The following is a 26,241-nucleotide window of genomic DNA, read 5'->3' on the forward strand; positions in this document are numbered from 1 at the left end:
GTTCCCTGCTTGTTTCTGCCCACCATCAATATTACACTGATTGTTACGGACTTTGGGTCTTACACATTTTGGAAGTTCTAGAGCTGTGAAAGGCAGCATAAAGTCCAATTCCAAAGGAAATTTTTTCAGAAAATCTTGATCTTGGAGTGTGCTAACAAGAGAATACATTGGATCTAATCTACACAGGTTTCTTGGCAGCAGCTCCCAAAACGACAATGTGCTACACATGGAAATTCAAAGCTTCGGGTACATTAGGAATATTGACAGGTCTAAGTCACTGACCAGCCCAAACATCTCAGTATTCTACTATAGTCACTGAGTCCCTCCCGAACAATACTGTTTGAGTGCCCTACCATATGTACTGCATCCAATCATAACAAAGTACTGTCAAAGGTGACCAGAAATAAAGTGTGAATGTTGGTTTTGTCAGCATTGCTCACACTCTAAGAATGATTTAAGAGCAGCTTGTAGAATAGAATAGTGATATGAACCATATCAATGAAATTCAAATGCATGCTGTTAATATCTTTCCAGGCAGTAATCACTACCTGACTCCAGTACATGCAACATAAATGACTGAAATTTGTTTTTGTCATTTGAGAAGTAACAATTCAGCAACACTCAAGGCAGTAATGTGCAAAGTTCTACGGTTTTTTTTGCAGTGATGAAAATGTGACTGATCTCACAGGCTCCTGCTATCAATTAAATTCCCACATCTTAGAACTATGAAAATTCTTAACTGCCCCAGATTTACTTTGTCCTGTAACCTACAAGCTTCTAAATCCTAAAGCTTATATCCTTTTGAACTCTAATCTTTGGATTTCTCCAGCTCCCCCCCCCCCACCATTTTGCTTTGCTATGTTGTGGTCCAGAGATGCAACAGTTTATTTTATAATTTCAACACAATAGTCTATATAGCTGCACAATACAATTGCTGAAAATGGCCATTGTAACATCATTGTCCATCCAGTAACACAAATCAAAGCTGACAATTAACACCCCCAAAGTGGCATATGTAACATTTTATGAGTTAATATCTGAATGTTAAAAATGACTGCTTTCAATGTCCCCCATTTATGTTTATGATTACATTTAGAATTGTCCAATCGCTCTAAAAGAAATAAGCCATTACTATTTTTAATCTTCCCCCAGCTTGCATGTACTACCCATGGTTCAAAGTTCAAGGATCAACCAACCAAAGCCAAACTACATTTTCAACCTCCAAAGTCAAACGAAAGATGTGCAATTGATAAACACCTTGACTTCTGACACAGGAAGCTGCCCTTCAGGCTGTCAGTGCTTCTTTTATGAGATGACGGGCCAATGCCTGACGGCAAAATACCACAAGAGGTTGGAAATTAAGGTAGAAAATGCTGGTAACTGTCAGCAGGGCCAGTATCTACTGATTATTCACAGAGTTTTGTGTTTTTATTTGTAATATCTGAAGATCAAATGTCCGTTTGGCTCAGCAATGACAACAATGCTTTTCACACAAAAGGTCATGGCCAGTCTTCGCAGATTTTCTCTTGGGGCCCAGGTTGGCTTAGCTCTTCTCTAATTTAATAGGTTTTAAGAAGAATAAGAGGCCGTTGCAGATTCTGCAGACTTTCCTGAAGGTGGTGGAGCAGGTGTCTGCAATGCCCCCACTCTTTACGTGTGGTCCTTCGCACAGACAGAGTGTGTGCCATGCTTTGTGGATGCATCTTCTTCACTCAAGGTTCAAAGTTCAAACTACATTTATTATCAAAGTATGTAAACGTTACACAACCTTGAGGTTCGTCTCCTTACAGGCAGCCATAAAACAAAGAAATGCAAAAGAACCCATTCAAGCAAGAAGACTGTCAAACACCCAATGTACAGGGAGAAAATAAACAAACTGTACAAGCATTAAAAGAAAGCAAAAAGCACTCAAGACAAAAGTGAGTCCGTTGACATGAATTCCAGAGCAGGACACAACCTCAGCCTCAATTCAGCGCAGTGCCGAGTAAATGTCACGGAGCAGTGAGCAGAACAGGCTTGACACCGGCCTTTTCAACTCACCTGGCCCAGTGTTTAAATCGTCCCAGCAACGGTTGTTCCTCGCACTGGGACCCAGGCCCTGTAACATCAATCAGCTCTGGGCCTGGACCCCACCACCATGTTTCAGCCCATATCTGACCTTTGTAACTTAGCCTTGCACTGAGATCAATTACACTTTGCACACCATTAGGTGGATGAGCCTTGAGTCTTCCTGTCTTCCACTCTGACTCTGCTCCACTCTACTCAGCCTGACTTTGCCTCGAATATGCCTTGCTCCTGCACTCTTCAACCCTTGACTCAGCCTTACTCATGTCACCATTGTTTGTGGTGATCACTTACCATAGATTTTACTACAAAACTGCTATTAATAAAGTATTCAGTTGTATTCTTCGTTTTGTTTGCACAAGTAAGTAGTCACTGGCCTTCACCAGCGCCATCTTAAACCTGAACTCTGTACGTTCAGCAGACAGGAGTTCATAGAAGTCAATGCAGATGCTGCATTACTTTTAGGAACATTTCAGAAAGCTTCAAAATGCTTCACTGTTCTCTTAAAAATCTGTTGTCTTGATGGAAATTGGGGCAGCGGGCTTGTTTCAGGAGTCATGTGCATGATGTGGTCTGCCTATCAGAGGTGGTTGAAACCATTATGACTAGACTTTCAATGCAGATGTTGATCTGAGCAACGATACTGCCATAAGTTCATTTAGCTGCCAATAGATTTCTGGAGATGGCATTGTCGATGTCTTTCAGTGCTTGAGCTATTGGTTAAGAATGTCTCCAGCGCACATAGAACAGGGACCACTGTCTTTTGATAGGACATCAGCATGTTGCTAGATCTGAGATCTTGTTTGTCATCAGTAAGCCAAAGGTGCATTTGCACACTGAAAGCAGTGGTGAATTCAACTTTATCATATGTATCTGACCTCTGAGAGTTCACCCAGAGATATAGAGCTAATTCACTTTTTCCACAGGACCATCAAAGATCTTGAAAGAAAGGTCAATTATTGTGTGGGGATGTCCATTTAGTTGAGGACCTTAATCTTCTGAACATCTAGTGTAAGACCACTCCTCTAAAGTTGGGATAATATTGGTTCTAGGGTGGAGATGATGAAAGTTTACTGGTTTTTGATTTATATTATAAATAGCTGTATTCCAATGAGACTCCATTGGACCTGAAGTGAATAATTGTAGTGAAGGTTTATCAGAGGGTTTGTATGTTGAAGCAGCCTTGGCTCTCAGCACTGGGACTGCTTCTGATGTGGATTAATTTGTTTGGAAAGTCAACAAGTAAATTTTGCTCAGCTGACAGGGGCAACAACTTGTATGAGCTCAATTAGGACAAAGTATAGTAAATGATATCTTCTTTGCATTTGCAGCACAATGAAGATTGTATGTGACTGTACATGGACAGAATTAACACTGTGACTTGGTGAGAAGTTCTTTGGCCATGGGGAAGAGGACAGTGGCAAAGCTTTCACTGTGGCAATCAACAGGGTGACCTCTCTCTAGTTACCATGTCTGATGTCTTATTTCCTAAAAATGCTCAAAATGACAGCATTTCTGACATTCTATAATAGGAATTCATACTCAACTTTAACACAGAAGGAGGCCATTCAGCTTTTCTAGTCTATGCTTTCTCCCAGAGCTATCCACTCCACTCCCTCACTTCCTCATATTCCATTTTTTTCTTAAATGCTAATGAACTCCTTTCACCCCACCCATACTATGGATCATATGCAAGTACCCACCAATCACCACGTCTTTAAGATGTGGAGGAACCCTGAACACCAAGGTGAAACCCATGCAGCCACAAAGAATAACGTGCAAACTCTGCACAGACAGTACTCCAGTGCAGGGTGACACCCAGGCAACTGGGGTAGTGAGATGGCTCCACAAGATGGTGAGCTTTTAGTGAGTCTCTGCTTTCAGGTGCCTGGGGATACTTATTTTCCTACTGAGGCACAGCGAAGTCTTCATTGGAAAAATGCATAATCAAAGACGACTCTCACCCTGAACATTCTCACTTCTCCCCTCTCCCACCGGACAGAAGATAAAACAATCTGAAACCACATACCACCAGGCTCAAGGACCTTTCTACCCCACTGTATTGAGAATATTAGATCGTTTCCTAGTACAATGAGATGGACTCTTGACCTCGCAATGCACCTCGTTATGATCTTGAACTTGATTGTTTTTCTGCACGGCACTTTTTTTCTGCAGCTGTTACACTTTATTCTGCATTGTTACTGTTTTTATGAACTGTTTTACATAAGTCACGTTTTTAACTGCATCTCTGAAATTGTGACAATAATAAACCAATACCAATACTAATTATGTATTTGAGTTATAAGCTCCTGGAGCTCCTGCTCATTCTGATCAAATCTGTCTGAATGTTTCTGGTGCAGATCTTGAGAGTGTGATAATGGTGGATTTTCAAGGCTAACCAGACATTATGTTATAACCAGACACATATTATAACCAGACACTGTTCTGGAGTCATCAGAGGGACTGTATTAGTGAATAGGGTTTTCCTTCCACATTCTTCAAGTTCTTCAATATTGATTTTTCTGGGGCGACATTGGTTGTTGCTTCTGATTGAAGATCTAGTTGGCAGAGGTGACAAACAAGATAAAGCAAAATCAGCTCCTGTCATGTTATGAGTGTAGCAGGATTCCTGTGGTCCTTCTCTCTGATGATAGCAGAGATTAACAATACCACTGTTTGGATTGAGGGTATTATCCCAAAACCCAGTACCTGTTCCTCGGACAAAAGTGGATGTCGGCTGTGATATGACCAAGTTCTCTGTAATTTATCAGGAGGAGAACTGCATTAGAAGTAGCTTTCATTACCAGTCACTCTCTACCAGAGACTCGCATGGACAATAGACAATATACAACAAGTGCAGGAGTAGGCCATTCAGCCCTTTGAGCCAGCACCTCCATTCAATGTAAACTCAAAGTACACTGCAGATGCTGTGGTCAAATCAACACATACAAACAAGCTGGATGAACTCAGCAAGTCGTGCAGCATCCGTTCAAATGAGCAGTCAACATTTCGGGCCAAGGCACTTCATCAGGACAATGATGGCTGATCATCCACAATCACTAACCCGTTCCTGCCTTCCATATCCCATATCCCTTATATCCATATTCCATATTCCATATCCCTTGACTCCTCTATCTTAGAGCTCTATCTTACTCTCTCTTGAAAGCATCCAGAGAATTGGCCTCCATTGCCTTCTGGGGCAGAGCATTCCACAGATCCACAACTCTCTGGGTGAAAAAGTTTTTCCTCAACTCTGTTCTAAATGGCCTATCCCTTATTCTTAAACTGTGTCCTCTGGTTCTGGACTCCCCCAACATCGGGAACATGTTTCCTGCCTCTAACATGTCCAATCCCTTAATAATCTTATATGTTTCAATCAGATCCCCTCTCATCCTTCAAAATTCCAGTGTATACAAGCCCAGTCGCTCCAATCTTTCAACACATGGCAGTCCCACCATCCCGGGAATCAACTTCATGAACCTATGCTGCATTCCCTCAATAGCAAGAATGTCCATCCTCAAATTTGGAGACCAAAACTGAACACAATACTCCAGATGTGGTCTCACCAGGGCCCTGTACAACTGCAGAAGGACCTCTTTGCTCCTATACTCAAATCCCCTTTATTTGCTCCTATATTGGACTAACCAATATACAAACATTTGTAGGTGGAGCCATTGAAACAACCATATGGGAAAATATTTAGCTTTTTGTAGAATGCTCAACTTTTAATGCTAACTTTGGATAAAAAGCAATACAAAGCTATATTTTATCTTTAATGGAGATTAGAATGATGGGCCTCACTTCCTGAAGCAAATAGTAAACTGCCCACACAAGGCTAGTCTAACATGGTGATCAGTGTCTGCTGCAAGAGACTGCAACCAAGCTCCTTTGAAAATGCATTAGTGGTTAGACTGAGTATTGAAAGAAACAGGCATTCAGGTTGAAAGTATCTACAATGTAATTCCAATAGAAAATAACAAAAGCACTCCATCCAACCCTTCAAGCATTAAACTGCTGTATTTTCAGTCTCAAGGACCAGCAAGACAGTGCATAATATCATTCTCACCCATTGTGCATGTCATTTATTCCAAGGGCAGCCAAGCATTCTTGTTGCTTCACAGAATGAAAGCTGCAAATCTAAAAAAGAGAAAAAAGAAATAAGTTTGCAAGCACCTTGCACAATCAAATTTATTGCCCCTATAAGGAATAACATGGTGATGGAAAGAGTAGGACTTGTTGCATCATCTGGTGTTAATCTCAGGCACACCGGAATCTTGCACAGTTTCAGTTAGACATGAAGTAAGCTCTGTCTCCAGCTGAAACCACATGACCTTAACCTCAATCTCAGAAGGGCTGAATCTGCATATTGTGGGGTGACATTTCCATTTCCCACATGTGCCATCCTTATGTGTTCTTTGAAAGTTTGCCAGATTGAATGCTGTGGGTTATGCCTACCAGGATCTAGGTTCAGAGAGCCATCAACAGACAAAGCAGTCTTTCATCCAGCCAAGTTGGACAAGGTTCAAAACCAGCAACAGATCTTTCTCCCTTCCTGCAGTTTTCATGGGCGTAAACATTGAGAACTAGCTGCAATGAAGAAAATTCCACATTCAAATAAGGAAAGGTTAATCCAGTTGCTTAGTAGCCTGAGATCATTTAGAAATTCACAGTTAATTTAAAAATGGATAGTTCTCATTTAACATTGATTCCATTGATGGCCTATTTTCCGTTGACTCTGGAACACAGTTGTGCTGTGCACCCCCTTACTAATTCTGAATTCTTATAATTTGTTTTTCTTACCTCTTTCTCTTCCATTTATTCTTCCTGTCTCTACTTCCTGTTCAAACTCCAACCATGATATCTCTCATCGAAAAATTCCTCTTCCATTTATTCTTCCTGTCTCTACTTCCTGTTCAAACTCCAACCATGATATCTCTCATCGAAAAATTCCTCTTCCATTTATTCTTCCTGTCTCTACTTCCTGTTCAAACTCCAACCATGATATCTCTCATCGAAAAATTCCTCTTCCATTTATTCTTCCTGTCTCTACTTCCTGTTCAAACTCCAACCATGATATCTCTCATCTAAAAAATCCTCTTCCCACTGCCTTATCTCATCTATTTGTGTTTACTCACAGGGGCATGAATCATTCCTATACTTAACCTAAGTTGTTTTTTGACTGAAGTGATGTTGACTAACATCATATATCTACTCATACAGCAGTTAGCTTGGCTATTTGGTATCTGTATCACATTGTTTTGAACAAATTGTTGATAAGGTGCTATTAAAATTAACTTCAATTCTTTTACTTCTTAATAAATTATAATAATAACTTATTTGTAGAACACTTTTCACACAATGTAGTTCAACATGCTTTACAATGGTATAAAGTGCAAACATGAAAATAAAATTAAACATAAAACTAAGCATGAAAATAAAAACCAAAAAGATCTTTGTTTAAAGCAGTGTTAAATAAATAGGAATGAGCTGGCATTTAAAAGTGTCAACTGAGTCTACGTTCCTCATGGTTTTAGGTACTAAGTTCCACTGTTTAGCAACATAATTCAAAAAAGCTGACTTGCCAATTATCTTTTGTGGGCAATTGTTTAAATTTAAGAGACTGGCAGAAGAAGACCTGAGAATTCAAGCAGGATAACCAAAAGAAAATGATTCTGTGAAGTACTCCAGTCCCACACCATAAAGAGTTTTAAAAACAAGTAAGTGAACTTTAAAATCAACTCTAAAAGATAGAGGAAGCTGATGTAGAGTAGCGAGGATGGAAGTGATATTTTCTCTCATCCTGGTTTTGGTTACAAGTCTAGCAGTGGCCTTCAGAATGAGTTGAAGTTTGTCAGTAGATTGCTTTGGAAGGCCAGTAAAAAGTGTACTGCAGTTATCTGGTCTATTTGATATAAAGGTATGAATTAGTTTTTCAGCATCATTACATGACAGAAACAGACAAACAATATTTTACAATTTGCAATATTTCTCAAGTATAGAAATGCTTGTCTGGTCACAAATGGCATAATTGTTGTGATTAGATTAATTTTATTCAAGTTAATATAGCTTACTGTTGAACTATACTTGAAAAAAATCTATAATAAGGCTGCTTTGCTCCCCATTAGAGTTTTTTTCCCAGACTTTTAATTATCCACAAGAATAGTTGATCTTTCTCCCAAGAAAGGTCCCAGAAAGTATCCTTTTTCAAAGATATTTCTTGGCTTTCATTCCATTGTCTTCTTCATTATCACCATTCATCACTATATTCACAAGATATTTTTCCACAATATAAAAGACGTGTTATCTGATGATGGTGCTCAGTGAAGCGGTCTCCCAATCTACATCGGGCCTCACCGATATACAGGAGGCCACACCGGGAGCACCAATCACAGTATATGACCTTAACAGACTCACAGGTGAAGTGTCACCTCATCTGGAAGGACTATTTAGAGCCCTGAATGGTGGTGAGGGAGAAGGTGTAGGGGAAGGCGTAGCACTTGTTCCACTTGCAAGGAAAAGTGCCAGGAGGGAGATCAGTGAGGAGAGATGAATGGACAAGGGAGTCGTGTAGGGAGTGATTCTAAAGTGGAAAGCTAAAGTGGGGCCGACGGAAAGATGTGCTTGGTGGTGGGATCCCGTTGGAGAATGCGGAAATTTTGGAGAATTATGTGCTTGACACAGAGGTCAGTGGGCTGGTAGATGAGGACGTGAAACCCTATCCCGGGCAGGCTGGCGGGAGGATGGAGTAAGGGCAGACGTGCGTTTAATGGAAGCGATGTAGTTGCGGGCAGCATTGATGGTGGAGGAAGGGAAGCCCCTTTCTTTGAAAAAGGAGGACATCTCCTTTGTTCTAGAATGGAAAGCCTCATCCTGAGAGCAGATGCAGCAGAGATGGAGAAGGGGATGGCGTTTTTATAAGTAAAAGTGGAAGGCAGTATAGTCCAGGTAGCTGTGAGAGTCCGTTGGTTTATAATAGATATTGGTGCTTACGCTGTCTCCAGAGATAGAGACAGTGAGATCAAGGAAGGGGAGGGAGGTGTCGGAAATGGACCAGGTAAATTTGAGAGCAGGGTGGAAGCTGGAGGCAAGGTGAATGAAGTCAATGAGTCAGCATGGGTGCAGGAAGCAACACTGATACGTCCGTTGATGTAGCATTGGAGAAGTGTGGGATGGTCACCAGTGTAGGCTTAAAACATGGATTGTTCCATGTAGCCGACAAACAGATAGACATAGATGGGATAAACACGCAGCTGAAGGAAGCTTTAGGTAGAATACCTCTAGATTCAGGAAAAGCTATTACAGTGCAACAATCATACTCTTGAGCCAAGGTGGATAACTTCAATTACCATTACTCTAAACTGATACAACAACTTCCAACTCATGCTCTCAGTACTTTTTTGATTTGTTCAGTCTGTCTTTTTGCACATTGGCTGTCTTTGACTGTCTATGTACAGTTTTTCATAAAATTCTTTTGTATTTCCTTTTACCTGTGAATTCCTGCATGAAAATAGATCTCAAGGTGGCATATGGAAACATGTATTGTATGTACACTGCTAATAAATTTACTTTGAGCTTCCTGGCAGAGTGATGTAATGCAGAGCACAACCCTCATTGTTATAAGACCATGAGACATAGGAGCAGAATTAGGCCATCTGGCCCATCGAGTCTGCTCCACCATTCAATCATGGCTGATCCTTTTGGTTCTCCTCCTCAACCCCAGTTCCTGGCTTTCTCCCCGTAATATTGTGTGATGCGATTGGGGAGTTGCCCTGAAGAACATTGTGGATTGGCTGGGTGGCTTCACCCTTGAAGAGGGACCAGTATTAGGGAGAGGGATGTGAGGGGCTTAGCAAGCAGAGACTGCAGTTGTAGCGAGAGAGAAAGGAAAAAGGAAGTGGTTAAGAGAAGACTAGGGGAGTCTATGACAAGAGGGCATGACTTCAGGATTGAATGACGTACATTTAGAACAGAGATGCAGAGAAATTACTTTAGTCTGAGGATGGTGAGTCTGTGGAATCTGTGGCCATGAGCGGTTGTGGAGGCCAAGGTGCATTTAAGGCAGAGATAGATAGGTTCTTGATTAGACAGGGCATCAAAGGGAATGGAGATGACTGGAAGAGTTGGATCAGCCCATGATTGAATGGTGGAGCAGACTTGATGGGACAAATGGCCTACTTCTGCTCCTATATCTTATGGTTTTATGGTCTTATCAGATTTGAGTGAGGGGAGATGAGGGGAACCAAGGGAAGGAACAGTGCAGTAAAACGGTTAGGAAAGGAGTGATGGAGAAAGGACGAGAGGATCAGAATGGGAAGGATTGTGATGAATGGTTATCTGAGGACAAGTATGTGGCTGTTGTATTGTTATCAGTGTGTATGTGTGTTTTGAGTGTATCTGTGTACAAAATAGGTGCAGGAACCCAGTCTCCACTTCTTTGGAGCTCCATGCCATTTTGCCAAGTGCTCATTCTGTCAGCAAGAAGTTAACACAAATTAAATCCTAAGAATTGGAGTGGAAACCAGACACCCTTATTCTCAACAGACAGCCCAGAAGGAAGAAAGAGAATCAGGGCTGTTGACTCACTAGGATTATTCTGTTCTCCCTTTCATACTTGAACCATGACCTTCAAAACCTTGCCAAATTAAAACTAAATTATTGATATTGGCTTATTATTATCACATGCACTGAGATACTGTGAAAAGCTTAGTTTTGCTTGTCACAGGTAGACTGTGCTATACGTAGTTACTTTTGGTAAGAAAACACAATGCTGAATTTAGTGTTGCAGTGACAAAGAAAGTACAGTGCACATAGACAAATGAAGTTCAAGGAACGTAACAAGATAGACTGAGATATCAAGAGTGCCATTTTAGCATGAGTTCAAGAGGCTGATAACAGTGGGATAGGAACTGTGCTGGAGGATGCTCTCGAGCTTTTGTATCTATTGCCCAACAAAGGAGGGAAGAAGGGAGAATGATAATGGTGGGAGGGGTCCTTGATTAGGTTAGCTGCTTTCTCAGAGAAATGGGAAGACAGTAGACAGTAAGTTAGTTTGAGTGATAAACTGGTCGACGATCACAACTTTCTGCAACTTCTTGCAGTCTTCAGCAGAGCTGCTCCCATATCAACCTGAAATGTATCCAGGCTTCCTATGGTGCATTTTAGAAAGAGGGATCAAAGCTATTGTTTGATTATTGGCTATAAGTTCTTTGGTACCTCTAACAGTTTCATTAGAGATTACTGAAGGACTGGATGGACGACTTTGCTTTTGCGATGAGACAAAGGCCTGGGTTTTATGGTCTGAGTTCAAGTGACAGTGTTCGTCACTCACTGATCTCCAGGTGAGTTCCCCTGAAAGCTTGGCGGGCAATGGACATGCCAGTCACCTTTCCCATTGATGGTTAATGTCAGCCATCAGTTCAACAATGTCTGTACTGTCCAGCACTAGTGATGTCTCTGCAGAGGCTAAGCAGCCAGTCACAGCGAAGATTACTCAAAAATGGCAAACCTCAAGTATCAAGCAGATTTTTTAAACTGAGACATTGGAGTACTGTCGGGCCTACACTGGCAGGCACTTCCCAGTTTCCACCCAAATAACAGGAGGCACCTACCACTCATTTCCAGCTCATCACCAGCAGCCTATTTAACCCAGCTCTCTCTTCCACAACCGTTTAACCATTGAATCAACCAGCCTCAACCAGTTGTTTTTAGCCTTCAGTTCCCTTGTTGCCTGTTATGTTCAGTATCTGTTCTTGCTTGTTTTATGGCCCCTCATGGCTTGTTATTATGCAGTTTATTAGCAAAGTATCGCTTACTGCTAAATCATTTCTGCTGATTTGCTTTTGGGTCAGGGTTCCACTAAAATTCCTGACAGGACAGATGAACCAGCAATTGACTTAGCAGAGTCTGCTTGTCTAAAGGAAGCCATCTGTCGATATGAGCACACGATCCAGAAGCAGCAGGAAGCCAATGATAGTCTGCTCACGACTCTCAACCAACACTCCATCTCAATACAGCAACTCCGAGCCAATCAATCTCCTCCTGTCTATCACCTACACTTTTCCCATATGAGCCAAAAGTCATCCAGCTGCAGCTCCAGTTCTGTAACATTGTCTATAAGGAGCTGCACTTCATGCAGATGTTGTTATCACAGAGACAGGTCTCCCAAAGCTCGCACAAGGATCATACCATGAACTCTGGACCCATTCTCAGTGCACTAACTATGTACAAACATTAAAAAAAACTTCATAGAAACTTTCTTATACCATCCACCTGTGCTTGCCCAAGCCTGGTGAGCCAAAGCTCTTTTTGGAAAGGGTACAGAGGAGATTTACCAGGATGCTACCTGTTTTAGAGAGTATGGATTATGATCAGAGATTAAGGGAGCTAGGGCTTTACTCTTTGGAGAGAAGGAGGATGAGAAGAGACATGATAGAGGTATAAAAGAATATTAAGAGTAATAGATAGAGTGGACAGCCAGTGCCTCTTCCCCAGAGCACCACTGCTCAATACAAGAGGACATGACTTTAAGTAAGGGGAGGGAAGTTCAAGGGGGCAATTGGAGGAAGGTTTTTTACTCAGAGAGTGGTTGGTGCGTGGAATGCACTGCCTGAGTCAGTGGTGGAGGCAGGTACACTAGTGAAATTTAAGAGACTAATAGACAGGTACATGGAGGAATTTAAGGTAGGGGGTTATATGGGAGGCAGGGTTTGTGCTGACACAACATTGTGGGACAAAGGGCCTGTACTGTGTTGTACTCTTCTATGTTCTATGTTAAAACTCATGCTGTGTCACCAGCAGATGACCAATTGTGGTGATTGCAGACAAATACCAGTTACACACCCCAGTCATCTTCTTCCTGTGTTATGTCCTTTCACCTCAAGTCATATCCATGCACCTGGAGAAATTGCACGCCATTGCTGAATGGTCCTGACCACGCTCCTTCATTCAGTGTTTCTTGGGCTTCTCCAACCTCTACCATCGTTTCAGCAGAAACTGATCCTCTTACCTCCCTCATCAAGTCACCTACTTTACAAATAACCTGGCTTGCTGCAGTGGGACATGCTTTTGAGGAGCTCAAGACCCTTCACCATCACTCCCATTCTCTGTCTTCCAAACCACTTTGCACCTTTTCTGGTGGAGGTGGACTCAACTGGCGTGTGTGCCGAGGCCATGCTTTCCCAGTGAGAACCAGATGGACAGACACACCCTTGAGCCTCTTTCTCATGCAAGTTCATCTCTACACAGAACCATTATGGATTATGAGACAGGAAGCTACTCACTCTTAATAAGGCCTTGGGGGAATGGAAACATTGGCCTCATCGGGACTGACTATCAAAAACTTATACATAGACCCACCAACTCATCCCTCGTCAGGCTCACTGGAGCCTCTGCTTCAAGCAATTGAACTTCATCATCTTCTACTGGCCCAGCTCCAAGAACACGGAGGCAGAAGTTCTGTCAGAACAGTTCGACCCAGCGGAAGTTCACTGGTTCAAAAGCTGGATACCAGCTTCCAGGATATCTGGATTAAACTGTTTGAGCACATAATCCAGAAAATGGTGTACCTTCACCGTGTAATACTGAGAAAATTTGACAGTGCTGGTGCAAAATGGGTTAAAGGCATTGATGCAAATACACAACATGGGAACACTACTCTCCCTACAGCAAATATTGTTCTGTTATCTACAATAGGGTGAGTATACTATCTTCCTAAAATCTATCAGAGACTTAATTCAGCAGAACCCCATCCATTTACAATGTTTTATTTTTCTAGCTCAGTCTGAGAAAGGTCAAATTCAGACTCCTTTCCTGTTGACTTCTCGCCTATTCTCCAATGGGAAATATGTTTAGTCTGCAGCAACATTTTTTGGCACCTGTGACCTTAGAATCAGTGGATAAAGCAGAGAGTTCCATTATTTTTCTGGGGCTTGGATTGCTGCCTCGGCTTCCTAAGCTTAGTGCTACTGAATACATCTTACTCTCAGCCGTACTGAGTCAAACGATAGCCGGGAAAGTGATGACCCCCTCCTGTTAGACCGTTTGAGGTAACTTATTTTTTATTCTTTCTACTTCTCTTCTAATATCTATATCTGTGCACTTGTAATGCTACAGTGACACTGAAATTTCCTTTGGGGTCAATAAAGTGTCTATCTACCTCTATCTGCCAAGGTACCAAGCAAACACCTGGGTTCCTACAGGTATTCTGCTGGGTCAGCTGTGTTGCTTTATCACAAGTTAAAGAAGATACAAATGAATCTGCTCAAGTTGGCATGATGGCATTTGGTACTGTGTTATAATGTGCATACATAATAACGAACTTCAGTCCCCAGTGTGCAATGCAGGTGGTTGATGTGGAAGCAGAAGGGTCAATGGTGTGTGTGTGTCTCTCTCTCTCTCTCTCTCTCTCTCTCTCTCTCTCTCTCTCTCTCTCTCTCTCTCTCTCTCTCTCTCTCTCTCTCTCTCCCCCCCCCCCACCCAAAGGCTCAGAGTAAAATGTGATTGAGCTGAAGCCATTCTGAAAACCTGTAAATATAATAGTTCTAGCACCTTGCCCACACAAATTTGTCTTTGTTAAAGAACAAACATAACATGGTGTCAGAAGTCAGCGTGAGGACTAAACACAAAGCAACTAAGAAAGCGATGCAGGTTCCGATGGAGAGAAGCTGCCAGCAAGAGAACGCACTGCCTTGAAGTCACCGAGAGACTCAGGTGACAGAAGCCAGAAAGATTCTGTAATGGATAACCAAGTCCTCCTGCAGCAGAGCAGCTTACCAGCAATCTCGCTGATAATTGGAAATGCTTCAAACAGCGATTCAATACATATTTAGCGGCAAGTAGAGCAGCTGGAGGCACAGTTGAAAAATTGAAAGTGTCTATCTTTCTATAGGTAATTGGCGAAGATGCTTTGGGCATCTACAATAGCTTTCAAACTGATAAGACAGACTGTACTTTGGGCACTATGATGATGAAATTTGATGAGTGTTTTGTCCCAAGTAAAAACAACAAGTTTAAAAGATATAAATTCTTTCCTGTGAACAAAAATAAGGTGTTAGATTTGGCCAATACTTAGCTGAGCTTCACACTCTGAGCAAGTCCAGTGAGTCTGGAGATTTGAGAGACTCACTAGTTAAAGATAGAATAGTCTAGGAATCCTAGATAACGGACTTTGAAAAAGATTTAACACTAGAAAAGGTATGTGTAGGACAGCAGAGCCCACACGGGTACAAGCTAAAGAGCTGCACCAAGTGGAAACAACAGTGCATGTTGTGAAAACAGAGGGGCAGAGCACAAGGCATTTCCCAAATCAACCACAAACAGAGAGTTAGGCTAAAACAGTACATGCAGCAAACGCAGAGGTAGGTCCATCCCAAACAAGTGTTCTGCAATGATTCTGGGAGCAGGAATCATTTCACAACGTGTGGCAAAGCTACCAAGAAAAAGTTGCACGTGGTTGCTGAGGAAATGGAAGGAGTCTTGTAGATTTTTCGCAGACTATTGGTGCTAGTAAAACAGAATGGATTGTTGCAGTGACCGTGAATGAGACAGTAATTCCATTCAAGCTTGATCCTGGAACCCAGGTGAATCTATCATCTGTGGATGATTACAAGACTCTCAAAGTAAAGAACAAGATTTACCCAGTGAAATTACAAGTGACAGGCTGCATTGGAGAGAACGTATTAGTAAAACATGGCTGTGTAGTAACTTTCAAGCAGAAGTGGTAGCACCTAAAGGCATGGCTACTCATTGTTGAAAAGTGAGTACAGCCAATATTAGGTTTGACTGCATGCGAAAGGCTCAACCTATTGGAAAGACTTTTTGAGGTGGCTTCACAGACCAAAGGTGACCAGACAACATTCAATAAAGAGTAAGCAGATGTCTTTGATTGGGTTGGATGGATACACAGTGTAACTCAAGAAACTTGTAACAGCATCCATGAGAAATCCAGAGAGGTTATGCAAGAGGAGCACAAGGATTCTACCTTCCATAGACACCAGCATGACAGTCAGGATGCCAGTGCCGAACAAAGTGATCATAATGTAAAAGTTGCCAGTCTTGTTTCCATATCATTCAAAACCTCTCTCTCATTGGCTTCCAATTAAAGACCAGAAATCAAGAGCATCTCCACAATCTTCTCCAAAGTTGAAGAGGCAAAATAAAAAGGATGATAGGGAGACCACACAGATCCAAAGGTCAGAACAACAGCAACAGTTCAACACAAACCAACAGGAGGAGTTGCTGTCTGCGATACGTGACCAACAGAGAGAGCTCCATGAATTGAGACAGAATCAGATGGAACCTGTGCAGAGATTCATTGATCACATGGAGGTAGTTCAGGGCTCCAGTATGAAGCACCTGGAGTGAATTATGGTCACTCAGCAAGAATAAGAATAGAGACAAACAGATAGGATCTTGGGATCTTGGCAGAGGATGTGATATAAATGGACATACCAAGTCAAGTCAAGTTTATTGTCATTTCAACCATAACCTGCTAGTACAGTACACAGTAAAAATGAAACAAAGGTCCTCCGAGACTTTGATGTTACATGAGACAACTCAAAACTACACTAGACTATGTGAGACAGCACAAGGCTACACTAGACTACGTAAAACAACATAAAAACTGCACTAGACTACAGACCTGCACAGGACTACATAAAGTGCACAAAACAGTGCTTTTGCAGTACAATAATTAATAAACAAGACATTAGGCACAGTAGAGGACAAATTACAATATAATAATAAATGATGTAGATGTCAGTCTAGACTCTGAGTATTGAGGAGTCTGATGGCTTGGGGGAAGAAACTGTTGCACAGTCTGGTCATGAGAGCCCAAATGCTTCGGTACCTTTTGCCAGATGGCAGGAGGGAGAAGCGTTTGTGTGAGGGTGCGTGGGGGTCTTTCACAATACTGCTAGTTTTGCAGATGCAGCATGTAAATGTCTGTAATTGCGGGAAGAGAGACCCCGGTGATCTTCTCAGCTGACCTCACTATCTGCTGCAGGGTCTTGCGATCCGAGGTGGTGCAATTTCCGAACCAGGCAGTGATGCAGCTGCTCAAGATGCTCTCAATACAACCCCTGTAGAATGTGATGAGGATGGGAGGGGAGGGGTGGGAGATGGACTTTCCTCAGCCTTTGCAGAAAGTAGAGATGCGGCTGGGCTTTCTATGGAGCTGGTGTTGAGGGACCAGGTGAGATTCTCCACCAGGTGAACACCAAGAAATTTGGTGCTCTTAACAATCTCAACGGAGGAACAATCAATGTTCAGCAGAGAGTGGCCACTCCGTGCTCTCCTGGTCAACAACCATCCCTTTTGTTTTGTTCACATTCAGAGACAGGTTGTTGGTTCTGCACCAGTCCATTAGCTGCTGCACCTATCACTGTATGCTGACTTGTCATTGTTGCTGATGAGACCCACCACGGTCATGTCATGGGTGAACTTGATGATGTGGTTCGAGCTGTGTGTTGCAGCACAGTCGTGGGTCAGCAGAGTGAACAGCAGTGGACTGAGCATACAGCCCTGGGGGCCCCCATGCTCAGTGTGATGATGTTGGAGATGCTGCTCTCGATCTGGACTGACTGAGGTCTCCCAGTCAGGAAGTCTGGGATCCAGTTGCAGCGGGAGGTGTCCAGGCCCACCAGTTTCAGCTTTCCAATCAGTTTCTGAGGGATGATTGTGTTGAATGCTGAACTGAAGTCTATGAACAGCATTCGAATGTATGCGTCTTTTTTGTTCCGGTGAGTGAGGGCCAGGTGGAGGGTGGTGGTGATGGTGTCATCTGTTGAGTGGTTGGGACGATACACGAACTGCAGGGGATCCAGTGAGGGGGGCAGCAGGGTCTTTATGTGCCTCATGACGAGCCTCTCGGAGCACTTCATGATGATGGATGTGAGAGCAATAGGATAGAGATCCAAGTTCTCAAAAGGACACTGGTATTAACACAGCAAGTGAAAGCAAGACATCTGGGGAAACAAGTAGCAGTCCAAAATGTTTAATTAAACTACAGAGACTGATTGAGAGTTATTAAGTGAATAAGGGACTGCATTTGCTTATTACAATAAGCAAATTGACGATAATGTAAAGACTGTTGTTGGAAAGCATTATTGTGTCTTGTGGCCTTATGAGGATATACTATTGTGTTTGTTTTTGTTAAAGGGGAAGATGTGTTATTACGTGTGTAAGACCTTAAGATATAGGAGCAGAATTAGGCCATTTAGCCCATCAAGTCTGCTCTGCCATTTTATTATGGCTGATCCAAATTTCCTCTCAGCCCCAATCTCCTACCTACACCTTGTAACCTTTCATGTCCTGAATAATCAAGAATTTATCAATCTCTGCCTTAAATACACATAAAGACTTGGCCTCCACAGCTGCCTATGACAAAGAATTCCACAGATTCACCACTCTCTGGCTAAAGAAGTTCCTCCTCATCTCCGTTCTAAAAGGACACCCCTCTATTCTGCGGCTGTGTCCTCTGGTCTTAGACTCTCCTGTCATAAGAAACATCATCTCCACCTCTACACTATCAAGACCTTTCAACATTTGATAGATTTCCATGAGGTCACCCCTCATTCTTCTGAATTCCACTGAGCACAGGCCCAGAGCCATCAAATACTCTTAATATAACAAGCTATTCAATCCTGGAATCATTTTCGTGAACTGACTTTAAACACACTCCAGTTTCAGCACATTCTGTTTAAGATAAGGGACCTCACCAATGGTCATTACTACTTCTCAACATTACATAATAAATAACTTCAGTTCCCAGTGTAAAATGTGGGCAGTTCATGCAGAACCAGAAGAGTCGTTAGTGAATCTCACACACACATGCGCACACACACGCGTTCTAGTGTTTATCCATGCAAGTTTATCTTTGTTAAAGAACAAACTTAACAGGTAACAATTGTATAACAGAGTCTCCCAAAAGTAGGTATGTAGTCTCCCTATTACAAGAGAAGTGACAGTGGTCCTCTGTTACTTCAGTGAATTTACTTTAAAAGACACTTAATGTCTCTGTGGCACTTAAGGACAACGCAAAGTCATGAAAGGCTTCATTTAGTAAAAAAATTTGGTCTTTGTTAGGAAGGCATGTTCTATCGAATAATTTTTTCCTAAAATGGAAACTTCAGTTATTTTATCAAATTCTGTGATAATTATCTATCAACTACTGAGTTTGACATACATCTGAAGTATCTCTTTAGCAATGCAGCAATGAAATTATTGGAAAGGATAATAGTCCTTTACTTCATTATCGCAAGTGAATGACAGGAGGGAACATAAATAAATTAAATATGAAAGTCATTTTTTTGGATCTGATGAACCTGCAAAGCTGACTGTTCACTTCCACAACAGATGACACCTGATTCATTGACTTCACTGGTAGCCTGTTTTCTCTTCGTTTGAAGTAAGCATAGGGACTTATGAGCATATAACTTAGAAACAGGAGTAGACCACATGGGCTCTCAAGCCACTATTTAATAAGATAGTGGCAAATCTGATTGGAACCTCAAGGCTGTACTCCCTCCTACTCACAGGAACCTTAAAGCCTCTAGCAGATCCTCTGGGAGATAACTTTTTGCCTTATCTCTATATTAAATGGACAAGGTCTTACTTTTGAACAAAACCCCCCTCTTCTTATGTTCTCCCAAAAGAGGAAGCATCTCCCCATTCACTCTGTCTATATTCTCTGGATCCTACATAGAATCATAGATCCCTTCAGCCCAACCAGTTCCCGCCAACCAGGCTGTCCACTCAGCTAGTCCCAATGTCCCATATCCCTCCAAGCTCCAAGCCCCATCCTCCATGTACCTACCTCAACCACTTTGTCTGGTAGCTCATTATTTAAACTCTTCACACTCTGCATTAAAAATTGCCCCCCAGGTCTCTTTTAAACTTTTCTCCCCTCACCTTAAAGTTCAATGTGCAAAGTAAATCTATTATCAGAGTACATATGTATACGTTACCATAGATTACCTTGAGATTCATTTTCTTGCAGGCCTTTACAGGAAAAAAGAAATACAATACACTCTACAAAAAAATACATAAATAAAGACTGACAAACAACCAATGTGCTGAAGAAAAACTGTGCAAATAAAACAACATAAAATAATACTGAGAACAAGGGCTGTAAAAGAGTGCTTGAAAGTGTATCTGTAGGTCATTGGATCAGTTCAGAGTTGTAGGCAGTGAAATTATCCACTCTGATCAGGTGCCTGATGGTCATAGAGTAATAACTTCCTGAACCTGGTAGCGTGGGACCCAGGTCTCCTAAACTTCCTGCCCAGTGATAGTATGGTCCAGATGGTGCGGGACTTTGATGATGGGTGCTGCTTTCCTGTGGCAGAGTTCCATGTGAATGTCTTCAATGTGGGGAGGGCTTTTCCTGTGCTGGATTAGGTTCATCCATCACTTTCTATCATCTTTTCAATTCCTCAGCATTGGTGTTTCCATAATGCAAGTACTGTAGTTAGAATCCCCTCCACTGTGCATCTATAGAAGTTTGTCAAAATTTTTGATGACATGCTTTACCTATGCAAACTTCTAAGAAACTAGAGGCACTGGCAATGCAATTACATACTGATCCCATGACAGCAAGGAGGTTAAAGCTACTGAACCTCTTCACCGATTCCTGGACCTCCAGCTTCCTCCTACTGTAGTTGATCATCAGCTCTTTGGTTTTGCTGATTTTGAGTGACAGGTCTTTGTTGTGGCACCATTCAACCAGATTCTCTTTTCTATATGCCAATACATCACCATCTTTGTCAGCAAGCTTAAATATAACGTTGGATCTGTACATAGTTCTAAAGAGAGCAAAGTAGGGGCTAAGCATCCAGCCTGGGGTATACCTGAGCTGTTGGCCCGTGTGAAGCTGTCAATCTGTACTAACTGAGGATTGCCAGTAAGGAAATCGAGGATCCAGTTGCAGAGGGAGGAATTGAGGCACAGATCTTGGAGCTTAGTGATGAGTTTCAAGGGAATGATAGCATTGAATGCTGAGATACAGTCAATGATGAACATTCTGATATATGCACCTTCACTGTCGGTGAAACTGATATCATCTAGTTTTTGATTTTCCTTCTCTGGGGAAGAGACTGTTACAGTTCACTTTATCTATGCCTCTGATAATTTGAAATGTTTCTATAAAGTTACCCCCTCATTCTCCTGTTCCAGTGAATAAAGATCTAGCCTGGCCAACTTCTCACTACAGATCAGGTCCTCTAGCCCTGCCAACTCGTCCTCAATCTTCTCTGCATCCTTTTCAGTTTAATTGTAACATGGTGACCAAAACTGCACACAGTACTCCAACTGCACCTCACCAATGACTTGTACAACTGAAACCGAATGCTCCAACTCCAGTACACAATGCCCTGACTGATGAAAGCCAACGTGCTAAATGCCTTTCTCACCATCTTGTCTACATGAAATACTGCTTTCAATGAACTGGTGCATGTTTCAATCACATTTCCTCTCATTTTCACAAAGCTATTTAATCCCTTAGGTAAATACATTTTTTTTCAGTTCAGACATGACTTCATCTTTGGTTCCATATTCCCAAAGCCATTAAGAGGGATAGTGCTTTCACAGAGTCTGATACAATTAGTTAAAAATTTAAGCACATGATGGAGCCTGATTCTGTCAGAGAAGTATCAACCTTTCAGATAAACGATGAAATCTTCAAGTTCAACTGTATATAAAACCTAGATACACAGGAGACTGCAGACACTGGAATCCGGAGCAACAAACAACCTGCTGGAAGAACTCAGCAAATTGCACAGCATCCGTGGTAGGGTGGTGGGGGTAAGAAGTTGTTGAGCTCAAACCCTCAGTCCTGATGTAGGGTTTCAACCTGAAATGTTAATGTCCTGGATAGTCCTCGACCTGCTGTGGTCCTCAGCAGTTGTTGGATATTGTCATGACCCCTGTGGACTTCTGCAGATTGCCATAAAGTGTTGAGCTTCTAGGTTTCTTGAACATCTGTGTTTACTGATTGTTATCTTATCTGAGCTGTTAAGACCTTGTACTTTTGGTTTCATCTTGTCAAGTTAGTTGTGACTTGCATGGTTTTTCCCTCAGTCTATGATGATTTAGTGGGCTCTTGTATTGTGTCTTTGTGCCTCATTGTGCTGGAGAGAACGACTTGACTCGAGGTGTCGCTCAGTCATTCTTCTGATAACTCTATTAGTATTCCTATGTCCAACCCGTTGATTCCATCACTTCATGGGCAATCTGCCGCCCTCTGCTCCTGGCACTGAGTCGCTTTCAGCACTTCCCGTGACTGAGGCCGCCTTCCACCACCCCTGGGTGGAGTCGGTGTACGCAACTGCTGCGACAGAGAGATCCTGCCATTGCACCGTACTTGGGTCCAGTCCTGCGAACGTCCACTGTGACACATATAAAAGCTTCCATGGCATGAATCAAGAGCATGTCCCTGACCCTGCGCCCTTGCCAATATTTAACCACAAACCAATCTGTTAGGTCGACTGCTTGTTTATCTCTTTACTGTTTATGAGACCTTGCTGTGAACAAATGTGTTTCTGTGCTCTGTCTTTGCAGCAATGGAAACACTTGGACAATAACTTGTTAAATGTGAGGCATTTCAGGACAGCATTGATGAAGTACAGAAAATCAGCTATGTAATCTTTATAAACAATTCGGAAAAAGATGTACCATGCAGTTATACACGATGGGCCACATTGTACTTGCGTGATAGGTGACCTTGGACCATGATGTTTATTCTCACTACCAACACAGTGTTATTATTGCAATAAATCAAACACTCACAAGGTGAACTGCATCAAGCAAGCTTTGCACTTTATGCTGAGAAGTTTAAAGGAAACTTACGAAAAGCAATTTAAATTTTAGTGAAAAAGACGTGACTAAAATCATTTGATATACAGACAATGATGGGGGTGGTGGAATGGAAATGAAATATAAATTTGCAGAAATCAGGACTCAGAAGTTTGAGAGAGATAATTGCCTTTCATGATGCACCAGTCAATGAATATGTTTTGATGCGACAGTGGATTCAACAGCTCAGCACTCATTCTGTGCTGCCCAGATTATATTAGAAACATAGAAAATCTACAGCACATTACAGGCCCTTCGGCCCACAATGTTATGACGACCGTGTAACCTACTCTAGAAGCTGCCACATAGCCCTCTATTTTTCTAAGTATGTACCTATCAATGAGTCTCTTAAAAGACCCTCTCCGCCTGTATCACCTTCACTGGCAGTGTATTTCACGCACCAACCACTCTCTGTGTAAAAAACTTACCTCTGACATCCTGCTTGACCCTACTTTCAAGCACCTTGAAACTCTGCCCGCTTGTCTTGGTAATTTCAGCCCTGGCTATCTACGCAATCAATGCCTCTCATCATCTTATATACCTCTATCAGGTCACCTCTCGTCCTCAGTATACTCCAAGGAGAAAAGGCCAAGTTTACTCAACCTATTCTCATAAGGCATGCTCTCCAATCCAGGTAACATCCTTGTAAATCTCCTCTGCACTCCCTGAATAGTATCTACATCCTTCCTGGAATGAGGTGACCAGAACTGAACACAGTACTCCAAGTGGTGTCTAACTAAGATCTTGTATAGCTGTAACATTACCTCACGGCTTGTGAGCGCAACGCTACCGTTGATGAAGACCATATGGCTTTTTAACAACACTGTCAATCAGCGCAGCAGCTTTGAGTGTCCTATGGACATGGACCCCAATGTCTCACTGATCCTCAACACTGCCAAGAGTCTTTCCATTAATATCATATTCTTTCTTCAAACTTGACCTACCAAAATGAAACAAAGGCCTGTCGGGAAGCGGCCTGGTGTGAAAAGTGCTAGTCTTTGGCTTGAGAGATTCTGGCAGTTTTGGCAATTGGATAGTGCAATCAAGAATTGGTTAGCAGTTGATTGGCAATCAAGAATTGAATAGCTCAGACTCAGCAGAAAACAGTTGATTGGGCAATCGAGGTCAGGTGACCTTGCAGCTCGCAAAGCTCAAGCAAACAAAAAGAGGGAGAGCTCTAGCAGAGCAGTCTGGTTGAGGGAAGTGCCTGGTGTGAAAAGTGCTAGTCTTTGGCAAGGCAGCTGAGGGAGGAGACTATGCCAGGCACAATTGGAGAGGGTAAAGACATGACTGCTAAGCTGATTTGGTGTGCTATGTGCATGATGTGTGAGGTCAGGGACACTGATTGTGCCCCTGGCTGCTACAGCTGTGGAATGTGTGTTCAGGTTAAGTGTCTGAAGGAGTGTGTTGCAGCACTGAAGAAAGAACTGGATGACCTCAGGTTTATCTGTGAAAATGAATTTTCTGGATGACCTACAGTGAGGTTGTTACACTGAGGATACTGGAAGAGAGAAAAGGAGTGATGATGAGTAAGGAAAGGATGCTTGAAGTACAGGAGACCCCAGGGGATGTACCTCTTGTAAACAGGTTCACCCTCTTGGAAGCTGTCAGGACAGAAGATACTGCCAGTCTGAGAGGTGGACAGTTCTGAGAGTTGGTGCAGAAGCAGAGCTGAGGAGTCAGACATCAGGAAGAGTCGTGGTAGTAGGGGACTCCATAGTAAGAGGTATGGAAAGGGGTTTCTGTGGCAACAGGTGAAATTTAAGGATGGTGTGTTGCCTCCCTGGTGCTAGGGTCCAGGACATCATGGACTGATTGCAGGGAATCCTCAAGGGTGAAGGTGAACAGCTGGAAGTGGTAGTGCATGTTGGCACAAATGACATCCAGAAGAAGAGGAAGGATGTTCTGCAGTGGGACTTCAGAGAACTTGGAAGAAGGCTGAAAAGCAGGACTTCCAGGGTGGTTATCTCTGGTTTGCTTCCAGTTCCTTGTGCTGGAGAGGGCAGGAACAGGGAGATAATGGATCTGAATGTGTGGCTGAGGAACTGGTGCAGGAAGCAAGGATTTACATTCTTGGACCATGGGGATCTGTTTTGGGGTAGGGATGAATTGTACAAAAGGGACGGGTTGCACCTTAATAGGCGGGAAACCAGCATTCTGGCAGACAGGTTTGCCACTGCAACATGGATGTGTTTAAACTAGGTAGTGTGGGGGAGGGGATGAACTGGAAATATAAGGATGGAGTTAAAGGGAAAGTGAAAATAAGAAAAGTTTATAAAGGACAACAGAATCAATGGAGTAGAAAGCTCAAGAAGAGATCATACAGTATGGCCAAGTGAAATAGGAATTGATATGAAAGGAGAGAGGAGTAACGAATTAAAAGTATAATATATGAATGCATGAAGTATAAGGAATAAAGTAGATGAGCTTGAGGCTCAGTTGGAAATTGGTAAGTATGATGTTGTGGGAATAACAGACATGACTTCAAGTGGATAGGGCCTGGGAAAGGAATATTCAAGGATATACATCTTATCGAAAGGACAGACTGACTGGCAGAGGGGGTGGGGTAGCTCTGTTGGTGAGGAATGATATTCAGTCCCTTGCGAGGGGGGACTTAGAAACAGGGGATGTAGAGTCAGTATAGATAGAACTGAGAAATTCTAAGGATAGAAAGACCCTAATGGGAGTTTTCTACAGGCCCCCAAACAGCAGTCTGGATCTAGGGTGTAAGTTGAATGAAGAGTTAAAATTGGCATGTCGCAAAGGTAATGATACAGTTGTCATGGGGGATTTTAACATGCAGGTAGACTGGGAGAATCAGAATGGTACTGGACCCTAAGAAAGGGATTTTGTGGAGTGCCTCCGAGATGGATTCTTAGAACAGCTTGTACTGGAGCCTACCAGGGAGAAGGCAATTTTAGATTTAGTGTTGTGCAATGAACCGGATTTGAACAGGGACCTCAAGGTAAAGGAGCCATTAGGAGGTAGTGACCATAATACGATATGTTTTAACCTACAATTTGAGAAGAAGGGAAAATCGGATGTGTCAGTATTACAGTTGAACAAAGGGAACTATGGAGCTATGAGGGAGGAGCTGGCCAAAGTACAATGGAACAATACCCTAGCAGGGAAGACAGTGGAACAACAATGGCAGGTACTTCTGCACCTTCTTCATTATTCCCAGGATTGGTTCATTCCAAACAGGAAGAAAGATCCAAAGGGGAGTAAGGGGCGGCTGTGGCTGACGAGGGAAGTAAAGGGCAGTATAAATATAGAGAAGTATAACGTAGCAAAGATGAGCAGGAAGCCGGAGGACTGGGAAGCTTTTAA

General features: G+C 42.4%; 1 long non-coding RNA gene across 1 annotated transcript in view; it reads right to left on the bottom strand.

Annotated features, from left to right (window-relative positions):
• Positions 1 to 26,241, bottom strand: part of LOC132378505 (uncharacterized) — a 300,183-nt gene that overhangs the window by 80,383 nt on the left and 193,559 nt on the right. Inside the window, exon 4 of the long non-coding RNA XR_009507063.1 lies at positions 6,131 to 6,201. This is a non-coding gene — a long non-coding RNA (uncharacterized LOC132378505). The remainder of the gene's footprint in view (positions 1 to 6,130; positions 6,202 to 26,241) is intronic.

This window comes from Hypanus sabinus, chromosome 20, assembly GCF_030144855.1.
Source record: "Hypanus sabinus isolate sHypSab1 chromosome 20, sHypSab1.hap1, whole genome shotgun sequence".
NCBI lineage: Eukaryota > Metazoa > Chordata > Chondrichthyes > Myliobatiformes > Dasyatidae > Hypanus > Hypanus sabinus.